This window comes from Acomys minous (genome assembly GCF_964271855.1).
Source record: "Acomys minous genome assembly, chromosome: 1".
In the NCBI taxonomy this organism is placed as follows: Eukaryota; Metazoa; Chordata; class Mammalia; order Rodentia; family Muridae; genus Acomys; species Acomys minous.
The window spans coordinates 90,492,898-90,509,855 of record NC_140483.1 but is presented as its reverse complement, the minus strand read 5'-3'; the positions used below and the strand labels follow the sequence as shown (position 1 = coordinate 90,509,855).

Below are 16,958 nucleotides of genomic sequence, written 5' to 3'. Positions count from 1 at the left end.
CAGAAAAAAAAATGACTGTGTGATCCTTTAGAATTTAAGGCATAAAATTGGACAAGTGAATGCATAGATTCCCCGGGCATGTGAGAGTGGTGCGTGCGTCTTTGCCGTGACTGTCATGTCCTGTGGAAGGTATAGTTTTCAGACATGGGTTTGAATCTAAGCCAAAATCATTATCTTCCTTTCAATGTATGAGTGGAAAGCTCTGAAAAACATAAAGTGAAAATATTTGACAGATTAATTGTGATTGAGTTGTCCTGATGGTAAACCATCCTTAGATGTAGCGGTGGATGACACATGTAATGCAGGCTTTTGTAAGTACAAATAGCTGATATGTTTCTGAATTTAACAATTCTTGTTACTGGAATAATGTAACTGCTTTAGATAAAAATCACCTAGGGCTTGTCTAAAATGAGAATACAAAACAGCTATACCAGATGATCTGAGGATACTTTTAATATAAATTACAAACTGTCTACACTCCAGAAGAGAGCAAAACTTATTGCTTTCTTTAAGCTTGACATTTACCATATTAGAAAACAAAACTCCTTATGGATTTCAATAACTGCAATCAGGCCCAAATGCATGGCTTGGGTCTTAAATTTATTCTACCTGAAGTCTTTGAATAAACCTTTAAATCAAATCTCTAAGGTGGTCACAGTGTCTTATATATGGTTTAGTATTGTTACACATGAAAACCCAGGTGTCAGCAACCTTGTTAACCAGGGACATATTTACTAAAACCAATAGTAAGATATCGAGTGGGCAAAAAAATTAAAATCTCTAAATATCAAGTTTTGCTAAAGATGTAAACAATGTTTTGAATTTCTATTTCTCAGTTTGAAAAACAACTTCACATTGCCATAGCGACCTAGACACACGTATGCCCCGTGGTTCAGTAATATTATCCTTACTTATAAACTTCAAGGCAAGCCCAGATTACATGTTACAGAATTCCTGAACCATGAAGAATAGTGGATAGACTGTGATGTGTTCCCCCACTAGAAGGAGCAGTCCTTAGCTGCGGGAAACAGTGCAGTTCCATTTTAAAAGATGACACTGAGAATCAGAAAGAGAAGGGAGAGGTGTTGCAACATATTCCAACTAAAATACAGTCTTGGATTCCCCCCCAAAAAATAAATTAAAATTATTTAAAAGATTTTAAGCATACATTTAAAGGTGTTAATCACCATGGGAAAATTATAAAAAGCAATGAGGGAGTAAAAAAGGTCTCTAAACTTACAGTTTAGTGTTTAGGGAGAATAGCACCATTTGTCAGAGATGGAATCATAGAGTATTAGTGGTGATAGGAACGTTCTGGTACTTACATTGGATGCAAGGCTTGGGGAGACCATTGTCTTATCCTTTACGTGATGTTTGCAAATAGATAGTATTATATGCATGCAAGAACAAACCTGAGGGATGTATGTAGCATGCAGGTTGAACATTTGTGTGCTACATCATCCTTTCCACTTATGAACCACAGCAAGTATTTTGTTAATGAGTTTTTACATAGTTCTGCCCATGAGTTATTCTAAGAAATCATTACAGTTTTGTAAGTGTTTTGTTATTTGTTGTTGTGTTGGTTCTTACTTGGAGATTTTGTTGTGTTTTTTGTTTGTTTGTTTCTGTCTCCCTGGTTAGCCCAGGCTGACTTATAACTGCTCTCCCTGTTTAATCCAGGCTGTCCTATAACTAGCAATCCATCTTCCTCAGCCTACATAGGACTTAGACTGCAGATGTGCACTGACATGTATAGCAACCGTAGTTTCTTCAAGAAATTAAGACATTCAAATTGAAAAATAAATGTGAAAATTTCTCGTACAGCACAGAAGTGGTGTGATTGATTAACTGGACCATCATCTAGGGCTGTTCTCAAAGGCTACTAAGATAGCTGATTTTCCTTAGCTGAAAACTCTATGGCAATATTATTTTTATTATGCAGTCATCTCTTATTAAAATAGCATACTCCAATACTATGTCCTTTGTCTTTAGAATGAGTCCTTGGATTGCACATTTATCATATTTCTTGCATTTTCAATAGCCATAAGTAGAAGAAACTTGTGGAGTTTTAGAGAAAATCAAACACACACACACACACACACACACACACACACACACACACACACACACAAAGGGAGGCAGGCAGGAAGGGCTGGATAGAGGTGCAGATACATACATGCATACATACATACATACATACTATATATATATATATATATATATATATATATATATATAGAGAGAGAGAGAGAGAGAGAGAGAGAGAGAGACTTTCTGAAGTGTCTTCGTAGTAAGAATAGGTGCTACTTAGATGACTGGCCTTGGACCTTGTCATGTTTACACCCAGATTTACAGAGTAAAGTTGCACAGCCCTTAATGTCTGTGAGAACAGTATGTTTGTCTTTTCCCTTTGAAAGTGTGAGTTAAGAATGGTGCCTCATAAGTGTAGTTGCAGCATTTGGAGGCTGAGGCAAGATGATAATCTGTTATTTCTTGACCAGCTTATGCTAAGGGTGACACTCTTCCACAACAACAAATTTAAAGAAAAACACACGAGGGTGGGGCAGGCACTCATCAAGTCTTTGCCAACAGGTGGTCCTTAGTCAGTCGGAGGAGTTCAAGTCAGCAATGTACATGTTTCAAGATTTCCAATAGTAAAGTCTATTTGGGAAAAGAAGAAAGGGATGGAGAAAAGGAGGGAGGAAGGGAGAGAGGGAGAGGGAGAGGGAGAGGGAGAGGGAGAGAGAGAGAGAGAGAGAGAGAGAGAGAGAGAGAGAGAGAGATGAGAATAAAGAGAAAAAACACAGACATTCCTGTTTGCTGATACACCTCACAAAGACAATTATCTATTGCTGTCATGCTGAAGGGCCCAGAGGGCCCGGAACTATAGTATTTTATTGATGATGCTCTGTAAAAAGATAGGCATAGAACTGTGTTATTTCATTAAAAATACAGCCCACACAGTTTCTAGAGATATGTACTTTTCCCCAAACAAATCTAAACTGCCATCCCTCTTTTCTCCCTGGGTCCGTTTTCTTTTCCTCCTGTGAGTCCCTGGCTCAGCCTTGCTACACTTAACAAGAAGGGTATGCTAATGAGGCGCATGCGCAGACACTTGCCCATGATACTATCGAGTATTTCGTGAAAAAAAAAAGCGCAATTCATAAAGGATTTAGTACATCCGAGACTTCTGGGGAGAGATTATATTTTGAATATTTATCTTTTGTTCCCTCCATTTCCTTCTGCCTCATAGTTTTCCCTGAGCTGCACATAGCTTCTTCCAGGCAAAAAGTCTAATTTTGTTTGCCTAGAAGAAAAAAAAAAAGAGCATTATGAAAAATAACAGTATTTTGCCTTTTCTACACTTCTTAATTTAGAAGAGAAGAAGCTGGGAGCTGCTCAAAGCAGTCTGCCCCATCTCCCCAGACAGTGAGTTCCCCTATGCAAACCTCACCCGAGTGTGAATTTACATTTCAGCAACTGTGAAAAGACTGAATCAAGTCTGGACAAGCCAAGTGAATTTTAAGGAATTTCAGATCAAGTACCTAGTCCCAATATAGTAGTGACTCTTAGAGGTTCAAAGTAATGAATATCAAGTAAGGCTTCCTTTAAAATCAACCTTTGGAACTTTTTTTTCCCATAAGCTATATGTATTCCACTAGGGAACTCGGTCCATCCTGAAGGCCTGGAGTACTGCAGGCAGTGCAGGACTATTAACAGAAGAAAAGGAGAGTGAATAGAGAGAAACAGACCACACAAAGGAACAAGAGTCACTCTGACAGCAGCTGGTAAAGCAGCAGCCTGGGAGTCAACAAGAGGGTGAAGTGCTGTTTTCACAGACTTGAAAGACTTAGGACTTAGCATTTGATGTTGTGATAATTGTATAAATGTGAGGGAATGATGTTTATCTCAATTATGAAAAGCCTTAAAACTACTTAAATGATAAAGATGCAAATCTTAGGAGGTGTTGCAAGTAATAAATATATTGTATTTTAAATGTAGTGTTACATCTTGCTAAATCCTGTTTTTAAAAATGGTACAAGTGCCGGATGCAGTGGCACAGACCTGTAATTGCAGCACTTGGGAGATGGAGGTAGGCAGGTCTCTGTGAGTTCCAGGCCAGCCTGGTCTACAAAGTGAATACAGGACAGCCAAGGCTGCACAGAGTAACCCTTTCACAAACCCTCCCACCGCCAAATGCAGAGAGCAAAGAAAAAATAGAAACCTAACTGAAATGAAAATTCTCGAATATTAAGATCAGCATGCTAGGACGCATATTTGAGGAGAAGTCAAAGATTGTAATGTGCAGTGAAAATATTATTTTAAAAGCAAAGAGAAAATAAGAAGGACCATAATTACCTAAGACAAAGAAGGAAAAATTGAAATAGTATTAAATATAACTGCAGGCAAAAACATACCAATGTCTACAATTAACTGTAAAAGAATCTAATCGTTACATATAATATGGTTATATTTGAAAGCAATGTTTTAATCACTTTTAATCTTTGTCAAATCATTTAAAAGAATTTAAACATAATGCAAGTCAATATTACAGTAATTTATTACTATTTATTATTCATTAATTTATCTGTTGTTTACATAATATTCTATTTTAGAAAATATGGACAAGGATTTTTTTTATAGATGTAATACTGGCCTCACATTTTATAACTGTTTTTCCTAATTTGCACAAATTTACATGTTGTCCTGCCCCAAATTCTCTTTCAATGGGAGATTACTTGACAAACCTAAACACTGCAGGTAAGGAGGAACGTGTATGCAAAGCAGATGTACTTTCCAGCACAAAGCTTCCTTACAGTAAAATGTCTGCTTAATTAATTTCACACCGTGCTACCTGCCTGACGTTCTCCCTCTCTCTAAGCACCCCTGGGATTATCTGAAATATTGTACAGATGTTCTAACAGGGAATTACATTGCCAAGTGTCATTAACTCAAGTCAACATTCAACATTAATTTTATAGTTGAGGAATGGAGGTGACAAGCACTTCCTGGTGCATGTCTATATTTATCTTTTCATGAGCCGGGAGTTTCTATGTGTTTCTTCTTCCCATGTCCTTTGAGCAGTCGCTTCTTACTCTGGAATCCATTGAGTGTTTCAGCTTCTACTTCCTTGGGGATGAGCAGGTTGGCCTCAAGTGAAGGTCCTCCTTTCATGGCTCACAGATTCCCTTTCCTAAGTCTCCTGTGCACGAAAATAAGGAAAGGAAAACATTCCAGGTAAAAAAGATTGATGTAGAAAATAAGATGCAGACATCTAATATCTAAAGCACAAAAGAGGTTGGAGGTCTACAGTGGCTCACTAGAAGTGAAGAGGGCTGGCTGGAATCCAAGCAGAAACCAGCGGTGAAGGGTCCTGAGCAGATGCCAGGGTACACAGTCTCTGGGCTAAGAAAGGGGCAGATGATGACATCTGCTGTGTGGATTTGGGGCCAGGGGACCTGACTACAGATTTGGGATTAAGACGCACCAGCCCCATCACGGAGTGGAGAGACAACTCCATTACCACCGTCTTTTTGCTGCAGCTGTGTACTATTTGTTGTAAATCCCCACAGGTGTGAAAAACAAGGGCAGTATCGATTTAGTGATGCCAGTATACCAGCAATTTAGTTAGCCTGTTTTGTCAGAAGCTCGCTATAGCCTTGCAGACTGACTTTATTCTTTGCTGTGTCCATTTTACAGATTAGGGAAATGAGGCACAGGAAATCACATAATCTGGCAAATATTGTATAGCAACTTGAAGGACGATGTTGAGGCCATTTAAAAGCAAAGCAACTATTACTAACTATTATGCTTTGTTGCTTCATATGACATGTACCACACGGCTTACAGGACTAAATTATATTACTCCTTTAAATAGAATTAAGTATTAAAAGCTGTTGGTCACATGTGAATGAGTTCCCAAGAGATTCAAGTCCTGGTTGTAACTATTGCTTACACTCAAGTAGGAAAATGGAGTATGTTTCATTAGTGTTAGGCTAATTTTGTCTATGGGCACTATTTATGTCCTTAATATAAATGAGGATATGTTATTGGCCCATAATGTGTTCTAGTTGTTTAGCTAATCTTATTTAATGATAACTATCAATGTAATTCTTTTGCAAAGACGGTTAATAAATGTTTCCCACAAATGCTTCCATGTGAAAACATCCTCAAACTAAAACTCTTATGTCCGAGATATTCTAATAATGCTTGTATAATTTGAGTATAACTGCTGATAAATTTAGTGAATTGAGATAGATAAATAGTTAGAACACTGTGAACTATGAAAAGGACAGCAGACTACCAAGAAGAAACTTGATACCCTAGCATCATATTCAAGGGGAGGAGGTCCCCCTCAGTCACAGTCATAGGGAAGGGGAATGGGGTGAAAGTGGGAGGGAGGGAGGAATGGGAGGATGCACGGGATGGGATAGCAAATGAGATGTAATATGAATGATTTTATTTTTCAATAAAAAAGAAGCAATGCAAATTGAAAAAAAAGTAGCTGATTTTTAAAAAAATGTCAAGTATATGCTAACTTCTATCTCTATTTAACCTCACTACTTCTCAAAACAAAATTTAAGGTAAGTAATCACTTGTCTCAGTTCACAGATCCTTGCAATGGGGATACCTCAAATGATTTGAGGAACCCACCCATATTTTCTCTATTAAGAAATAGGGATGCTGTAATCTACCCAGGTGTCACTGAATCCATTATACTGTAATGCTCCTAGTCTGATGTACTGCATGTAAAATTCAATTTTATTAACAGAAAAAGGAGATGTTAAAAACACAATGATTTCTGGGTGATAATAGGTACTACACAGGAAATAAGTATATAACTATTTTGGTCAAAGACTGCACGTGGCTTTTGCAGTGTGAGCCGTGGTGTACATGTTCACATTCCATCCCGATATGACCATATTCCCATCATTGAGAACTTCCTACTGACTACAAAATGACATGGAATATATTATAATAAGTTTTCATGGAATGCTACCCATGGTATGTCATTTTTAATCTTTCCTAAGCCCACTTCCACCATTTCTTCTTATCCAACTTGACTTCTTCATTCTCTACTCATCACATTGACTCTTCTCCATTCTTATAATACTTTACTATGAGTTTCAACATTTGTTCCTACTTAAGTTTTTTTTCCAAGACCTTTTCCTACAGGAAACTTATCTCCTTAAAGCGCGTTACACATCAAAGAAACCTCTGAAGCCAATGAATCCAATAACTTTCTGCATGATTTTTCTCTTTCAAAATTACCCAACTAGACATCGGTCAACTTATTAGTCTACTAATAGAGAACCTGGTACCAAGACAGAAACGCAGACTATGCTATATGTATACGTTGTCATCCTCTGCCACTTACTAGACACTGTATATGTTCCAATATGCTTGGTGGAGGATGAATGGATGAGTGGTCAGCAAACTTTTCCATAGTCAGATTGCTAATCGACTCTCTGTAGAATATAGGCATTGTCACAGCTTGACTGCTGTAGCAGGAGACAAGAGCAGCAATATGTGAACCAGAGCGTGTAGTAGGACTTGGTCTGTAATGTTTCTAGCCCTGTCTTAAGGGAGGAGTAATTCTGGAATGCTTCAGCCATCCTGAGGCAGATTTTAAACAGTCTTCTTCAGATCGCTTCAATTCTATATATATAAACGTTATTACATTTATTTCTTTGTTCTAAGACAACTTGCATGCCTCCTCCAGCCTTGTTCAAGTCCTGCTGACATCTTTGGTATTATTGTGAATTTCTTCATTAAAGTAGCTGTTCATATGGATTGTATCCCAGTTGTTCGCAGGTATTAGAAAATCTGATATCCTAAACAAAATATGATGCTTTGTTTTCCTATGATAAAAAAAATGGCAGGATTATTTTCTTTCTTTTTCTAGCACCCTCCAATAAGTAGAATAATAAGTTGTAAAGTGATGTCCCACCTGTGGAGAGCACATCACACTCCCTCTTGATGCTATGTCATTCTTTGATTGTATACACTTGACAGTGATGTCTGTATTGCACACCGTTGTTTGAGTATGCAGAGCCAACATTTCTTGAGACTTCACTTCTAACTCAAGTCAAGGAAAATGTTTTGTAGAAAAAGGTAGTCTGGCCACTCCCCCTTTATTAACTACACTCTGCTTCCTCAATACATTAGACAAAATGATGTCTGATTAGTTAACTGTGTCAACATTTGCTGGTTCTCTCCTTGAGGCACCACCAAGCAAACATTAAAAGGCCGGCCATGCTTTCATTTTGTGGTAGCTGTTACCATCACAACCCAAACTAAATGCCTTCTCATGTCTAAACTATTTCTGGGAATTCTTTAAGAACCCTGGTTTCTTTGGAGCTCACTGTATGTTTATGATACTCCAGCCACTCTCTCTGCAGTTCATTTGAAAATTTAGCAAGTTGTAACCTCTTTTAAAAAAAAATCTTCTTACATAATTTCCACTCTGATACTGTCTGTGCTACATGATTATTTTGTTACAAAAATTATCCCGTTGAATAGGTGCATATGTAAGTGTGTGCATGTTTATGTGTGTTTATTCACGTGTGTGCACTTGTGATGTTGGATATCTATATGTTTATGGATGTGTATGTGTGTGTATATATTTGTGTATGTGTATTTTCATGTGTGGAGGTGTGTTATGTATTTGCATGTATGTCTTTGTATATTTGTATATGTGTGGGTATATTTCTATACTGTGTGTGTGTGTGTGTGTGTGTTCCCACGCGTGTGCACCTTCTTTGTCTACTTTGTTGGCATGTAACATTATGGTGTTAAATGTGCCATGTTACTGTGGGCTGTTCTGGCAGTGCTGGGTAAATGTGGTTATCATCCTTGATTTTAGGATATTGTTCAGTGGAAACTGCAGAGCATCCTGATGAACTTAGTTGTACCACGTTAACAGTCAAAATATCTTCTTGTAAGTAGGTCATGATACATTTGTAGCCCCCAAACTCAATAATAATACCATTCTGAAGTTTATAGGCTTACATGACAATAAATCTATTTATTAGCAAATAGTTCCAGAATAAAATTAAAGTCTGACTCTGTACATTTCTGTAGTCTTATCAATTATTAGGCAAACTGTTGTTTAGGCTAGTGCCTAAAAATGTTCATGGAGGCCAATATGTTCTAGTCAAAGCTCACTCAGTCAGGCGCAATGGGCAAACCTTCCAATTCTTCATGGTTACTTGTTCATTAGCTTCCTACATACTTATTCTGAAGAAGGATATGTGACAGCACAGACTTGTCGTGCGGCGTCCATGGTGGGACTATTTTAGTTACCATGGTTGCACCCTTTTGAGTCGCCAGCCATGCTGTTTGATAAATCCTTCAATGATTTTCCATTAAACTAATGTAAACATTACTTTGTCCATTCATTTGAGACAAGAATAGTCCCAAAGATAGCAAGTGCTTCTTTCATATACAGTTATTGCCCATCTCAGACACCTGCTTCTGATACATCTCTTGGGATTTCCTTATGCTGTTTTATCCTAGAGGAATTTAACGTTATGTTTTGTGTATTTTTTATGTTTACTCTCTCTTGAGTCCATGGTAATGGCACACTCACATGAATTACTCTCTGATGCCGTGTACACTTCAATAGAAAAACTATAATAATTTTATCTGGAATTAGAGTTGGGGGATATAATAAAGGAATGGAAATTTTAAGGAACTGGAGGAAGTATTGTTCAGTGGTTATAAAATTCTAACTAACTTTTTGAAAACTGCATTAGAACTGGGTAACCTCTGTGTTCTGATTGTAAAGGCTGCCTCCAGAAATGTTTTACTGAGCCATAAACTGTTCTGACTAAATTTCATGCCTGATAAAATCCCTGCATTTATAGCATAAAATGTAAGCCTTTGTCCCATAACTAATCTGTCAAGTTTCTGAAATGGAGAGGTCTTGAATCATTTTGCAGCAGAAAATTAAATGAGACAAAGTCATCATATGTTTTTCTAAAACAAGCTAGCATAATTAGGGATTTTGGTCACAATCATCTTACCATTAGTCTTGAGATATATTTTGTAATATATAATATATATATATGTATTCATACATGTATAATTATATATATAAGTTCATATATACATTATATTGTAATAAGCCAATATAAAATATTATATTTATAAATTTGCTAATTTATCTCATTAAATGCTTATTACTTAATAGTTATATATAAACTAAATTGATCTTCCAATATCAAATACTTGCCAATATTATGTAACATTGAATAATGTCTCTTTTTTCCATTCTAAGGTATACCATCATTATCTATACCTACTGTATAGATAAAATGTGTTGCAAATTACTTTAAGCTTTCCTGAAAGGCATACAGGATCTATAATGGGAAGGATATGGTCTTTGGAGGTACACACCCAGGCATGCTGCACTCTGAATTCTGTCTTCTGAATTCTGCGATCTTGATTTAGATAAATCTCTCTCACAGCGTCCGAAGTAGAAACAATACTACAGGCAGTTTACTGTGCTATGTGCTTGGGATCTTTGTATTTGTAGGTGTCCTAAGTCAAGCAAAGGAGGAGCGGTTAGATCGGAGCTGTCAGCAGGAGGAGAAAAACCTAGGTCACCATTCAATCCCTCTGGCAGAGGGAAAAGCAGCCTGGGAGAAGAAATCAGCTCTGAGCATCCATCAGTCAGTCCTTCCGGCAGCTGAGAACATGAGTTCTTGTCTGGAGGAGGAACGGAATGGCATCCTGCAGCATCTGCATGCTGTGTCTGTTTGTAGTGTCTGTCTACAGCTCACACCGCCTCTCTGGGGGACACGGCCATGAGGAAGAGTGCCCTTGGCTCTTCCAGACAGGGTTTCTCCGTGTAGGCACTTTGTAGATGAGGCTGGCCTGGAATTTACCGAGATCCACCTGCCTCTGCCCCCAGGAGTGCTGGGATTACAGGCACGCACTGCAGTGACTGGATTCTTCTGCTTTAAAAAAAATCCCTATTCTTCTTTTACTGAAAATATGTCTTCATGCAATATATTCTGTTTACAGTTTCTTGCTCCTCAGCTCCTCTGAGATCCTCCCCGCCTTCCCTCTGATGCACATTCACTCCCTTCTTGTCGCTCCTTAGAAAACAAACAGGCATCCAAAGAATAATATAATAAAGTAGAATAAAACATCTAGCCAATGTGTAGAACATTCTCCACAGTAGAGTGGAGAGTGGGGTATGACTTTCTCACGTACTCTGGTGCCTCACATTTGACCATGTCCCCTGGATGGGGAGGCCTGGTGGCACTCAGAGGAAGGACAGCAGGTTACCAAGAAGAGACTTGATACCCTATGAGCATTTACAGGGGGAGGAGGTCCCCCTCAGTCACAGTCATAGGAGAGGAATAAGGGGAAAATGGGAGGGAGGGAAGAATGGGAGGATACAAGAGATGGGATAACCATTGAGATGTAACAAGAATAAATTAATAAATTAAAAAAATAAAAAATAAAAAAGTAAACAAACAAACAAACAAACAAATAGAAGAAAAGGAGCCAAAGAAAAACCACAAGGAACACACATGAAAGCGGAGACACACACACCTTCACAGACCCAATAATTTCATAAACACACACACACAGAGACACACACAGACACACACATATATATATACACACAAAAGGGGCCTATAAGGCTAAAACAACCACAACAATAAGTGCCCTGGTAAAGCATTGTGAGACAAAGAGACTCCCAAATGCCATTGAGACAGTTTTCTTTTCTTTCTTTTCTTTTTTAAAATATCTATTTATTTGCTTTACATCCAGATCAAGCCCCCTCCCCACTCTTTCCCCAGTCCCCTCCTCGCCCCTATGTTGGCCATCTACTGGTATACAGTGAGATTCCTTGAAAAAAACCAATTCTTCATTTACAAGTGGTTGTCATTTAGGGATGGGGTCATGTGTTCCCTTCCACTCTCTGGGCTGGGATGCCATCTGGTGCAGGCGCATGAGGGAGATACTAGGAGGCAGTCTCTTTCTCTGGGCTAAGACCCAAAACTGCAGCTGAATCCTGCCATTGCCCAATCACCTTCTTCTACTGTCCACTCTAGAATTCCACTGTGTGCAGCCAGCACTTCCAGTGACGTAGGTGGCTCACCTTGTCGAGTGCCACCAGCTAGAAAGTCAGAAACCCTTCTCTCCATAACTTACATAGAGTGCTCTACTTTGCTATGCCCTATTAAAGGTAAGCAGGGAAAGATTAAGAAATACTTACTTTGATGCCAATCACCCCGCTCTCCTCTTCCTGGGTGTAACCCCATTCTTCCTGCTGATCTTTCAGTAACTTTTCCCTCTGGGGGCAGCACTTGGCCATAAGTATCCAAATAGTTTGGTTTTGTCTGTTTGTTTGGTTGACTGTTTGGTTGGTTCTTGGTTGGTTGGTTTTAATCAGACATATCTTAGTGACTATTGAGCCTTCTATTACGTCCCCAACTGGAAGTATTTTGCCTTTGCAAACAAAGGTAGTGAGGGTCACAGAGACTAATTTATAGGAATATGAAACAAATTCCTTACTTAGCCAACAGGTATAGTGTTATGCTGACTACTCCAATTTCCACATTTCCATTCCTAGATCCACATAGTCTTATCCTTTGATGATGCAAGGGAAAAGAGCCATTGATTTTGAGTGTTTAAATGTGCCCTTATGGTAGTATATCACTATTGTGAGACAGTTCATCTGCACCACTGTTTGGAAGTGGTAGGGGTTGAACCGAGGGTCTCTCACACATGTAGGAATGTAGTTCAACAATTATCAACATCTCCACCCACAACAATTCCTTTAGAAGGCTATCCCTTTAGAAGGTCAGCATCCCTGGTTTATGGCACATGTGCTGAGGTATGTACATCATGTGGTTATGTAGCACTGTTCCTCAGTGCAAAAGCTCCATTGCCCGTCAGTGACATTTCTCTTTTTTCTGTATCAATGCCATAAACTTGTAGACTATGGTACCAAACAAGGCTGAAGGCCAGCCAGATACGGTGGCTCACACCAGTCATTTCCATACTGTAGAAGTCGGTACTGAAAGATCATTAGTTCAAGAGCCTTGGCTAAAATAGGAGTTCAAGAACATGTCTGAAACAGGCCCACAAACTGTCTTAAGGGATTTGTTTTGGGTCTAGACAAATGTTATTACTTTGCTCTCGCAGTTGAAAGTGATTCCCATTATAAGCAGACACATGGCTGGTTAGTGGCTCTGAAGGATCACACTAGAATTGAGATTCAAGTCAGATTGGATTATTCATCAGCTTTCCCATGAGTGAGAAATTAGGACACATTATTAAATGGCCCACATGGAACAGATGTGAGCTACTGGGGAATGGAGATGTGTTAAAAGGTTACAAATAAATGATGTGGGAGAAAGGTGTGGCTTCTTGTAAAGATATTTGAAACATAATAACGCTGAGAAAAGGTAGATCTTGGAAGTTATAAAGCTGTAAATGATGTAAGACAATAGCAAGAATGAATTCTGGAAACCCACTAATTTGTGTATTTTACTATTGCATATTTTATTTCTGACTGTATCTTCCCATAGTTTCTTAGTTCCTTTTTAATCTTATTTTGGCTTTCCCTTCCTTTCTGTTTTTTTTTTTTTTAATCCAAACTTGTCAATGTGCCAAGTTATAAAAGAACACATGACAGCTTGACAAATTTGAGCAAATAAATTTGGTGAACTTAATTTATTCTCTTCAAATAAAAACACATGTATTTCAGTTGTGAGCTTTAAACTGTCCAGAAAGGATTTGTACATAGTAGGCTTGATCTTATTAATAAGAAGGGCTGAGTCTTGCACCCTTTTTGCAGCCCTGACTATCAAAGCCACATGCTGCCTATGCTACTGACCGAGGCTCCTGCAAATTGGCCTTGGACCTGTGCTTTGTATCCTAATTCTGCAAAGTTATAATTTGAATATTTGGTTGTCTGTGGTTATAATATGTATACTTTAAAATCTTTTTCTTGATATAAAAAGTGTGCATTCCATAAGCATCTCTTGTGTAGTATTCTTATTTTGAGGATAGAATTCACTTCTGTATGTATTGACATCTAGTCCACCAAATTACTTGCATTCAAAATAAATTATTACATATTTGTAGAAGCAAATTTTGAACATCTGTAAGGTGATGCTACATACATAAATGCATCAGACACTCGATAAACCTTCAGATCAAGGTGCTGAATAAAAGACTCAAGTCTTTGTTTATAAAATTAGGACACTGATTACTTCATCAGGTGGTTGTGTGAATTAAATGAGAAACCTATGTAATTTAGATATATCTCTATGCAACTTATATGCAATGCACAGATAGTGACACTACACAAATAACAGCTTTTTTTTGCCTGAGGGGACAAAGTCTGAAATCCCAAAGGCTCTTTACTTTCAGTGTTTTCCTCTCATCTCCCATCCCACAAAGAGAACAATGACTTAAAAACATTGCCTGGGCAAATACTGCATTATCATAATTACAATTTCCCTGAGACAAGAGGCTTGCACTTGAGTATTCACCACCATGACTACAATTTCCGTTAGGGAGGTGGAACAGGTTTTGTAAAGAGCACAGTAACTACTTAATCCATAAGGGAGAACAGATTACGAGGGGAAGGAGTAGAGAGAGATGGGAGAGCCTGAGTTCCGGTTCCGATTAGAACTTAGAAGGAAAGGAAAGTGCAATGCCTTTTGAAAATAGTCTCCCGCATATTTATGGAAAACTGCATCACGGTGGCCCCCTTAGATGAGCTGGTTAAGCAATGTCTATGCGATTGTTTTAAGACAGTCTTGCAGGCCTGGAGGTCTCTAAGCAGGCTAGTCTGGCTGGCCAGAGAGCTCCAGAAAGACTCAACTTCGCCTCGTAATTTTCCCTCTTATATAATTTAGGTTTTTATTTATTTTTTATCATTTTTGTTAAAAACTCCCATAATTGCTATGGCACCAAGAATTTTACAGAAGCAAACTATTACAAATACAAAAGGCACAAAATATTTTTAAATTACTAAAATTGAAAATTCTTAACATGTGCTTTTTTTTATCCACAGTTAAATGCTTGTCCTTTGTTTATAATAAAATGGGGGAAAGTTTATTAATTTTTAAGATGCCTCTTTTAGTATGTGTGCTGCCTTAACTGCCTCTAACAAATTTTTCTCCCCTTTTTTTTTCATTTTCTAGATGAAGTGAAAGAAGCAAAATGCAGTTTTCAAGGTTGGTACTTTTCATAATGTCTGAACAATAAAAACAAAACATGAAAATAGCAAAGCCAAGATACCCTCAGCTTTTCTCAGATACCAGAGAATATTATGTTTTTATTTTCTTCACTACTGCATATAAAGTACGACATAAATTTTTAGCATGAGACAGTATAATGATCAAATGTATTAGATAATTAAAATTAGCAATATTGTATAGATATACTCAATATTTCTGCTCCACCCTGTTGTCTTCTATTTCTCCATCTTTAATATGTATTTATCAATGATATTTATTGAATGGATGTCACATATAAAACCATGCTAATTTATTTTCTTCTCTCAAAGTTTATCTGGCTTTCACCAACTTAACCATATCCTCCTTTTCCTAACATTATCAGATACTTCTAACAATAAGCTTTGACCTGTTATCAGAGAGCCCTGATTTGACTTGATATAGCTCACCAGTAAGAAGAGTTTCAGCTCTGTGCAGGTGTTCTCAAACGTCTAGTCTCAAATACTTAAACACTCTAGTATGAGAATAAGGAATATTAGTTTATACATACCTAATATCCATCTTTGTGCTATTTTTGGCTATAGCATATGTATATTTGTATATCATAATAATTTTGTAACTGGCAATACTAAATGTACTTTGACAAAATTCACACACACACAACAGACACACACACATGTATAAATATATGTGCAGATATATATTTAAGAATGATAGCAGTAGATTAAACAATCTCTATGGGATGCAAACACTGAAAATTGTCTATTAAGCATAGGTAATGGAGATTACTATCAGAGTAGTTATTAGGCTAATTTTAAGTGGAGGAATATAGTGCTATTTTAATTAAGGGATATTGCTATTACTTTATTTGAATAAATGTTAAAGCATTTATAGATTTCATTAGTATATTTTATTCCCTCTACTCCTTTACTCATAACATCTTGGAGTACTCAACAGAAATCCTGCCAGCAGAGGTGCTTTCTCTAAGAGCTGTCAGTATTGAGAAGGGACTCCCATATTAGCCTGCTTATCTAGTTTAATTTAATAAAAAAAGTGTTCCAGTCACCTCGGCCATCAGTAGATATAACTGCAGCACTGAAAGTCAGTAACCAGCGCTTGAGAATCAGGGCTCCAGACGTGGGTTGCTCGGATTTGAAGTCTATTCGCTAATGAGCTGTTTATGTGTCTTTGACCAGTTTAGTATCTGAAATCCCTGATTTCCTCAGTAGAGAAATGAAAAAAAAACCACATTTTTATAAATCAAGGGAGCCAATAAATTTGCAAGTCATTTCATCATGCCATAAGAATGCAGCAAGTGACAGCCACCACTCCTTACTTTGCTGAACTCCCCCGGATGGTCACATTGGACTGTGTGTATGCAGCATCTTCACTCTCTAAAGGAAATTTCCTTTATGGACATGATGTATCATGTTTAACCTACAAAGATGTATTCATTATGTGATAATATATTCGCTGCATGTAAAAAATGTAAATACCTTGCGATGTCCATCAAATTGTGATTACCTTGCTAGGGACATTGCTTATGTTTTGCTTTATTTTTTTTATAATTTTTATTAAGTATTTTTATGTATACATTTATATTATTATACATATATACAATGAACTATCTACAGCAAGAAGAACCATGTAACACACACACACACACACACACACACACACACACACACACACATATATATATATATATATATATATATGTTACATTCATAGTGTTTTGGCTAC

The 16,958-nt window shown here is 37.5% G+C and overlaps 1 protein-coding gene across 10 annotated transcripts in view; it reads left to right on the top strand.

The window, feature by feature from the left end:
- LINGO2 (leucine rich repeat and Ig domain containing 2) overlaps nucleotides 1-16,958 on the top strand; it is a 1,231,101-nt gene that overhangs the window by 801,086 nt on the left and 413,057 nt on the right. For all 10 annotated transcript variants that reach the window (XM_084795136.1, XM_084795135.1, XM_084795139.1 and 7 more), the window contains one exon: nucleotides 15,183-15,215. The gene's annotated coding sequence lies outside the window, so the exon portion shown is untranslated. The remainder of the gene's footprint in view (nucleotides 1-15,182; nucleotides 15,216-16,958) is intronic.